Genomic DNA, 8,276 nt, shown 5'->3' with positions numbered 1-8,276 from the left:
GGGGTTAAGCTGAGGCAGGGGAAATTTAGGCTTGACATCAGGAGAGGGTTCTTCACAGAGAGGGTGGTTGCACACTGGAACAGGCTCCCCAGGGAAGTGGTTACTGCACCGAGCCTGTCTGAATTTAAGAAGAGATTGGACTGTGCACTTAGTCACATGGTCTGAACTTTTGGGTAGACCTGTGCGGTGTCAAGAGTTGGACTTGATGATCCTTAAGGGTCCCTTCCAACTCAGGATATTCTATGATTCTATGATTATCAAAGTGGCAGAACGGAGAGAGTCGCTTCTGTGGTGGTTTGTCCTTGAGCCCTTGGGAATTTGGTAAGAAGGGGGAGAGCGAATTTATTTAGGCCTCAATACCTTTTCAAGCCCCCATATTGATGGATACGTAGGAGTGATTCCTTGTTTTGTGCGAGCTTACTGACAAAGTGTATGAGAAAAATTGGCACTCGGCTTGAAATTCGGCCCTGCTGAAATGTAAATTTTGTGGAAAAGGTGGTGTTGTTGTCTAGAAGACGGAGGGCTGAGTGCTTCAGGTGTCTTCCCGAAGTCCTGTGGATTTCTGATTGGAACGGGGCCCATCAATAATCTGAAATAGTAACGTTTGTACGTGGACAGAAGAGTTGAATCCCAGAGAACTGGGACATTTGGGAAGAAGATTAGGAAAAGAGAGTAAAAACCTGTCACTGGACCCCCAGTCACTGGAGCCCCAGGTGTGGCTAATGAGGGTGGTGATCTGGGCAGCCCCTCCTCATAAAAGGGCTGCACCTGGGTGAGGGTGGCAGCTGTGGGGCTGGTGGAGGAGGAAGGCGATGAGGGGGCTGTAGTTGCAGTTTGTCTGCCTTGCAGCCCCTCTGCAGCTTGGGGCAGCCAAGCTGGGTCCGGAAAGGTCTTTAGAGAAACCTTGGAGCACGGTGAGGCTACTGAGCGTTGCTGGGACCGTGGCAAGGAAGAAGGTGCGTGCAAGCGGGAGTTCCTGGGATCGTGGAAGTCCTGGGCAGCAGGGCTGCCTGTGTGCTGAGGCTGACTGGGGGAGGACTCGCCGAAAGCTGGGGTGGGCGGGTGGGCGCGCGCAGGCACGGTGAGCCCCGTATGCGAGGAAAGCACCACACGTCTGTGCGCATGCTGTCATTCTTCATGAATCTGAGTGACTCTTCCTGTAACGCCCTTGAGTCGACACACGGCAACTCAGGCTGATGACATACAGCATTATACAGCAACTAACATTGTACCTTTGGGTTAGGATCGGCAGGGGCAACAAGGCTAGTGTCCTGGTCGGGGTCTGCTATAGACCGCCGAACCAGGATGAGGAGACGGATGAGGAATTCTACAGGCAGCTGACAGAAGTTGCGAAATCTTCAGCGCTTGTACTCGTGGGGGACTTCAACTTCCCTGACATATCCTGGAAGCACAACACAGCCCAGAGAAAGCAGTCTAGGAGGTTTCTGGAGAAAGTGGAAGATAGCTTCCTGCCGCAGCTGATTAGTGAACCTACCAGGGGTGGTGCCCCGCTAGACCTTCTCTTCACAGAGAAGGACTGGTGGAGGATGTTATTGTCGGGAGCTGTCTTGGGCAGAGTGACCACGAAATGGTGGAGTTCACTATTCTTGGCGAGGCCAGGAAGGGAACCAGTAAAACCGCTGTACTGGACTTTCGGAGGGCTGTCTTTGGGCTGCTCAGGACACTAGTTGGTGGAATCCCTTGGGAGGCAGTTCTGAAGGGCAGAGGGGTCTAGGAAGGCTGGGCGCTCTTCAAGAGGCAAATCCTAATGGCGCAGGAGTGGTCTGTTCCCATGTGCCCAAAGATGAGCCAGCGGGGAAGAAGACCAGCCTGGCTCAACAGAGAACTGTGGCTTGAGCTTAGGAGAAAAAAGAGGGTTTATAATCTTTGGAAAAGTGGGCAGACCACTAGGGAGGACTATAAGGATGTAGCGAGGCTGTGCAGGAACAAAATTAGGAAGGCCAAAGCTCATCTGGAGCTCAATCTGGCTACTGCCGTTAAAGATAACAAAAAACACTTTTATAAATACATCGACACAAAAAGGAGGACAAAAGAGAATCTCCATCCTTTACTGGATGCGGGGGGAAACTTAGTTACAAGAGATGAGGAAAAGGCGGAGGTGCTCAATGCCTTCTTTGCCTCAGTCTTTAGCGGCAATACCGGTTGTTCTCTGGATACCCAGTACCCTGAGCTGGTGGAAGGGGATGGGGAGCAGGATGTGGCCCTCACCATCCACGAAGAACTGGTTGGTGACCTGCTACGGCACTTGGATGTGCACAAGTCGATGGGGCCGGATGGGATCCACCCAAGGGTACTGAGAGAACTGGCAGAGGAGCTGGCCAAGCCCCTATCCATCATTTATCAGCAGTCCTGGCTATGGGGGGAGGTCCCAGCTGACTGGCGGCTAGCAAATGTGACGCCCATCTACAAGAAGGGCCGGAGGGCAGACCCGGGAAATTACAGGCCTGTCAGTTTGACCTCAGTACCAGGGAAGCTCATGGAGCAGATCCTCTTGGGAGTCATCATGCGGCACTTGCAGGGCAAGCAGGCGATCAGGCCCAGTCAGCATGGGTTTATGGAAGGCAGATCCTGCTTGACGAACCTGATCTCCTTCTATGACAAAGTGACGCGCTGGGTGGACGAGGGAAAGGCTGTGGATGTGGTCTACCTTGACTTCAGCAAGGCTTTTGACACCGTCTCCCACAGCATTCTCCTCAAGAAACTGGCTGCTCTTGGCTTGGACTGGCGCACGCTTCGTTGGGTTAGAAACTGGCTGGATAGCCGGGCCCAAAGAGTCGTGGTAAATGGAGCCAAGTCCAGTTGGAGGCCAGTCACTAGTGGCGTCCCCCAGGGCTCGGTGCTGGGGCCGGTCCTCTTCAACATCTTCATCAATGATCTGGACGAGGGCATTGAGTGCACCCTCAGTAAGTTTGCAGATGACACCAAGTTAGGTGCGTGTGTCGATCTGCTCGAGGGTAGGAAGGCTCTGCAGGAGGATCTGGATAGGCTGCACCGATGGGCTGAGGTCAACTGCATGAAGTTCAACAAGGCCAAGTGCCGGGTCCTGCACCTGGGGCGCAACAACCCCAAGCAGAGCTACAGGCTGGGAGGTGAGTGGTTGTAGAGCTGCCAGGCAGAGAAGGACCTGGGAGTGATGGTGGACAGTTGGCTGAATTTGAGCCAGCAGTGTGCTCTGGTGGCCAAGAAGGCCAACGGCATCCGGGCTTGTATCAGAAACAGTGTGACCAGCAGGGCTAGGGAGGTGATCGTCCCCCTGTACTCGGCTCTGGTGAGGCCGCACCTCGAGTACTGTGTTCAGTTTTGGGCCCCTCGCTACAAGAAGGACATCGAGGTGCTTGAGCGGGTCCAGAGAAGGGTGACGAAGCTGGTGAGGGGCCTGGAGAACAAGTCCTACGAGGAGCGGCTGAAGGAGCTGGGTTTGTTCAGCCTGGAGAAGAGGAGGCTCAGGGGCGACCTTATCGCTCTCTACAGATACCTTAAAGGAGGCTGTAGTGAGGTGGGGGTTGGCCTGTTCTCCCACGTGCCTGGTGACAGGACGAGGGGGAATGGGCTAAAGTTGCGCCAGGGGAGTTTTAGGTTAGATGTTAGGAAGAATTTCTTTACTGAGAGGGTTGTTAGGCATTGGAACAGGCTGCCCAGGGAGGCGGTGGAGTCACCATCCCTGGAAGTCTTCAAAAGACGTTTAGATGTAGAGCTTAGGGATATGGTTTAGTGGGGACTGTTAGCATTAGGTTAGAGGTTGGACTCGATGATCTTGAGGTCTCTTCCAACCTAGAAATTCTGTGATTCTGTGATTCTTCATGAATCTGAGCGACTCTTCCTGTAACGGCCTTGAGTCGACACATGGCAACTCAGGCAGACGACATACAGCATTATACAGCAACTACAGCAATTGTACAACCCAAAGGACTGCCTGTTCTCACCCCAGATGCCCTTGAGGGTTTTCAGACTGCCCCATACTTCTGCATCAGCTGCCGAGTGCACCCATGTCCTTGAGCAAAAGCAGCCCCATGGACGGCTTTGCCTTTGCCTTAGCCTGAGGCAGGCATAAGTCAGACCGTCTTCAACAGTATGGCTTTTTTTTATTTTTATTTATTATTTTTTTTTAATATGCCCTGCAAGGACTTTATCCCTTTCTCCGTGTGTAGGAGTTTCCATTGGGCAGGGCTAGCTCGATGGGCAGACTAACCAGGTGGCTGTTGCTACATGTGCATCCTACCTGGGCAGCCTGCTCTAAGGAACCTGCTTTGGCAGGGGGGTTGGACCCGATGATATTTTGAGGTCCCTTCCAAGCCCTACAATTCTGTGATTCTGTGATCTGTGGTGGCTTTACCTTTCTAGGTAGTTGATGAACTCCACCGCAACTGCTCTCTCACTCCCCTTCCTCAGAAGAGGAGGGGAAGAAGAAAAGGAAAGGAACAACTCATGGGTTGAGATAAGGATAATTTAATTAAAGGAAAAAAAAATATTAAGGGAAAATTGTTATCAAATAATTTCCCTAAACGGAAAGGGGGAGGAAAAAAAAAAAAAGGAAAACAAAAGTAAAGGCTGTGTGGAAGTGCAGAGGAAATAAATTACTCTCTACTTCCCCCCAGTGAGCGATGCTTGACCACGTCCTTGATGCAGGGCCTCAATGCACATAGCCGTTGTTCGGGAGGACAGATGTTCTCCCAACAAGAGCCCACCCCTCCCCTCTTCTTCCACTTTGATTGCCGAGTGTGACGCCATACGGTATGGAATATCCCTTCGGTTGCTTTACGTCAGCTGCCCTGCTGATGTTCCTTCCTCCCCTCTCGCCCACCCCCAGGCCTGCTGACTCTGGGCGGGGGGCGGGGGGTTGAGGGAATCCTGACCCTGTGCCAGTATTGCTCAGCAGCAGACACAGCTCTGGTGTGATACCAGCGCCGTTCTAGCTACAAGTGCAGAGCACAGCACCGTGTGGGCTGCCGCAGGGAAAGTTATCTCCATCCCAGCCAGACCCAGTACAGCATCCCAGCGGTTGAATGGCTCAGCACCCATTGCTTTTAGCGTACTCTTTGTCAGTCTGTTGCTGTTTGATTATTTATTTATTTATTTATTTTCCCTGGACGCTGGTGCAGGAGAAGGGATGTGGTATACCCATTCAATGCCATGCTCTTTGGTCCAGGTGTTTATGAGGTCATTGTGGAAATGAATCCCACTGTCTGATTCCATTATTTCTGGTGTGCCATGTTGACGTGGGACTGTGAGAAAATGTCGCGTTTTTGCAGTAGAACGTGTTTTTGCAGTGGAAAATTCCACTAAGCTCGCGTATCCAGAAGTGCTTGTGCAGGCACGACAGCAGCCCAGCAGTGGAGAGTACGTTAAGCAGATAAGGGGAAGGTCCCAGTGTCCCAAAATAAGGAGGACGGGTAAGAGAAGCAGGGCAAGCAGTGCAAAATCACTAGAAGCAAAAGATCGTGGGCCCTGTGGTCACAAGAGAAGATGGGGCGGAAGGAGAAATTAACGGTTGGTCAAGTAAAACTGCATCTGTGTGGTACAGCGACAAGTGCTGAGTAGCTCGTGAACCTGTTGCACTCAGCCAGGGAGGAAACAGGAGGAATTAAGCCTCGGTTAAGAGGGTTATAATATAAGGTTACGATATGCTTTTGCGGGTTGCTCCCGCTTGCAGGACCCCCGCCGCTGCAATCGTGAAGAAAACAGCTTTGCAGAAGACCCTGTATGAGCAAGTTACTGAGTTTTTTTTTTTCTTTCTTTTTTTCCTCCCCTCACAAGACTTGCCTTTCAAAGCCCAGGATGGCGTTCCGGGTGGAAAGCTACGTTTCCAGCCGTGCAGTGGCTGCTTCCAGCACCCCAAGCACACGGCGCTTGCCAGCTTCACGGGAGCCGGTTCGGCTCCGCGGAGATGGGCGGGGCGTGCAGATCCCGCCGGAGGGGAGGGGAGGGGAGGGGAGGGGAGGGGAGGGGAGGGGAGGGGAGGGGAGGGGAGGGGAGGGGAGGGGAGGGGAGGGGAGGGGAGGGGAGGGGAGGGGAGGGGAGGGGAGGGGAGGGGAGGGGAGGGGAGGGGAGGGGAGGGGGCGGGAGGCCGGGCGAAGGGAAGGGGCGGGGCGAATGCGAGGAGGAGGCGGAGCCGCGCCAATGAGCGCGGAGCGAAGGGCGGGCGCAGAGGCTTCGTGGGCGGGGCACGCGGCCGGCGAGGCGCGGGGCGGGGCGGGGCATGCAAATTCGTGTCGGGGCCCAGCCAATCGGGCGCTTGGGGGCCCGAACGGGCCGCTGGGAGGCCCCGGCGCCGCGGCGGCGGGGCGCTTGGGGGTCGCGGCTGCGAGCGGAGCGCGGGCGAGGGCGGGCGAGGGCGGCGGGTTGAGGCCCGGGAGGGCGGGGGCGGGCGGTGGAGCAGTGTCCGTGAGGTCGGGGTGGTGGGCGCGGGAGCGGGCGGCGCGGGGCCGGGCAGGTGGGCATCGCTTCTCGGCCTTTTGGCTAAGATCAAGTGTAGTATCTGTTCTTATCAGTTTAATATCTGATACGTCCTCGATGAGAGGACTTTATATTAAACGGATTTTTGGGCTCGGGAGTTGGATCCGGAGCTTGCTCCCTCCGCTCCGCGCATCGTCCCGGTATTGCAGTACCTCCGGGAACGGTGCACCTCCCTCGGGAGGTTGCTGTGCGAGTGCAAAGACAGAGCTGGCCGCTGGGGGGCGGGACGGGACGCGGGAAGGGGCAGCGGCCCCCGAGGAGCAGCTGCCGCCCGGCCGCCGCAGGCTTCCCGGCTCGGCGGAGGGCACGGCGCGGCCCAGCGCGTGCGCTCGCTTCCCGCCTCGCTGCCCCTTCCGCGGGCCGGAACGGCTCTCTGCCCCCTCGCGCTCCCGCCAGCGCGGGCCGCCCCTTTGCACCGGGGAAGCGGCCGTCTCCAGCGGCCGGGGCGGCAGGTCGCCTACTGCGGCCGGGGCGCGGCGGGGGCAGCGTGGTTCGGAAGGTTTTCTTGGGCTTGCAGCTGGGGCTGGCGAGAGAGGGAGTTAGGACAATCTGATCGGGTAGAGAGAGAGCGCTGGCAGCACGCAACTAGGATGCTCCCTGCTGTCTCTGCCGACTATGCTGCCTTGTGCAAAATAACTAAAGCAAGAAGCCTCGGGCCCCTTGCCGAGGTCACTCTCTTCATAAGAGTGGGAGCCTGTCTTAAGAAACGGGCAGAAACCGGTCCTGCGGATGGACAGGAGCCAAGGAGCAACCAACTCTGCGCAAAGACAAGAGGCCAACTAGTGGGGACGAGGAAGGGCCACCAACCTTCATCCCCATGACCCCCGACGACCGCCACCGGGAGACACTGCGCGAGCGCGGGTGGGGGGGTGCTTGTGGAAATGACTTCTCGAACTGCTTTTAACGTGAGGCGGGGACGGGCTGCGAATACGTGTAGGCACACTGTGAAACTTCGTGCAAATGAAACTCTTTGCTGCGTAGAACCGCGGCAAGTTGCCGCGTCCGGTGCACACGACTTTGGCGGGACTACCCCCCCGTGCTGCCCAGCGCTGAATAAACAGACCTATTTTTGCAGTCTTGCTGATTGTGGACTCTGTTTGCCGCAAGTCAGTTTGGCGAGCCGGCCGGGAGAGACGTTCCGCTCGCTCGGCTGCGGGATCGGCTGCGGAGCGGACGCCCCTAGGTGCACCCCGAGCATTTTCCTCGGGGGAGCCTCCGCTCTGAGCCGCTCACCGCGGGAGCAGACAAAGACCTCCTGAGGCCGCGGACAAACGGTAAGCTTTACAGTACAGGAAGGGCCCGTAAGTCGTACGGGTGGCCGGGGTGACTGGTAAGTCGCGCAGAGACGTCTGGCGTGCAGCAGAGGCCCCATATGGGAGGAGGGTACGCTACAGGCTGACCGGTAGAGATGTCGAGGGGGGGGGTCGCTGGCCGACAGAGATGTTGGGGTGGGGGAAGGGGGGACCTGGCCGATAGAGTGGCCGCTAGAGGTCTTGGGAGTAGATGGAGCAAATGCGAGGTTACCGCTGCGTCCCAGTTTTGGGAACAAGGACGGACCTGCTAATGACCGCATAAGAAGCAGGAGAAGGGTAAGCGGGCCTCTCGAAATTGTGACAAGGTTACCCGGGGAATAGCAGCAGCTGCTGGGGGGATGTTAACTGGAGTGGTAGTAATTGCGTGTCTTATTTGTAGGTGTCTGGGTATGTCACGTTGAAAGCATTGGCGTAAGTGTGTGTGTTTGAGACAAAGTGCTGTTGTGAAGTGACTTACGAACACGTTTGGTTGTTGTTTTAAGCGATATT

At 56.1% G+C, this 8,276-nt stretch overlaps 1 long non-coding RNA gene and 1 other non-coding gene across 2 annotated transcripts; one reads left to right on the top strand and one right to left on the bottom strand.

Moving 5' to 3' along the window:
• Window positions 1-5,056: 5,056 nt before the first annotated feature.
• Window positions 5,057-5,897, bottom strand: LOC137851918 (uncharacterized). Its single transcript, XR_011093573.1, has 2 exons — window positions 5,778-5,897; window positions 5,057-5,717 (listed from the first exon to the last, which is right to left on the bottom strand). It is a non-coding gene; the product is annotated as an uncharacterized lncRNA (long non-coding RNA).
• A 560-nt stretch (window positions 5,898-6,457) lies between these two features.
• Window positions 6,458-6,648, top strand: LOC137852834 (U2 spliceosomal RNA). Its single transcript, XR_011094063.1, has one exon. It is a non-coding gene; the product is annotated as a U2 spliceosomal RNA (small nuclear RNA).
• Window positions 6,649-8,276: the final 1,628 nt, after the last annotated feature.

Source organism: Anas acuta, chromosome 2, assembly GCF_963932015.1.
Source record: "Anas acuta chromosome 2, bAnaAcu1.1, whole genome shotgun sequence".
In the NCBI taxonomy this organism is placed as follows: domain Eukaryota; kingdom Metazoa; phylum Chordata; class Aves; order Anseriformes; family Anatidae; genus Anas; species Anas acuta.
This window is presented reverse-complemented; position numbering and strand designations above follow the sequence as displayed.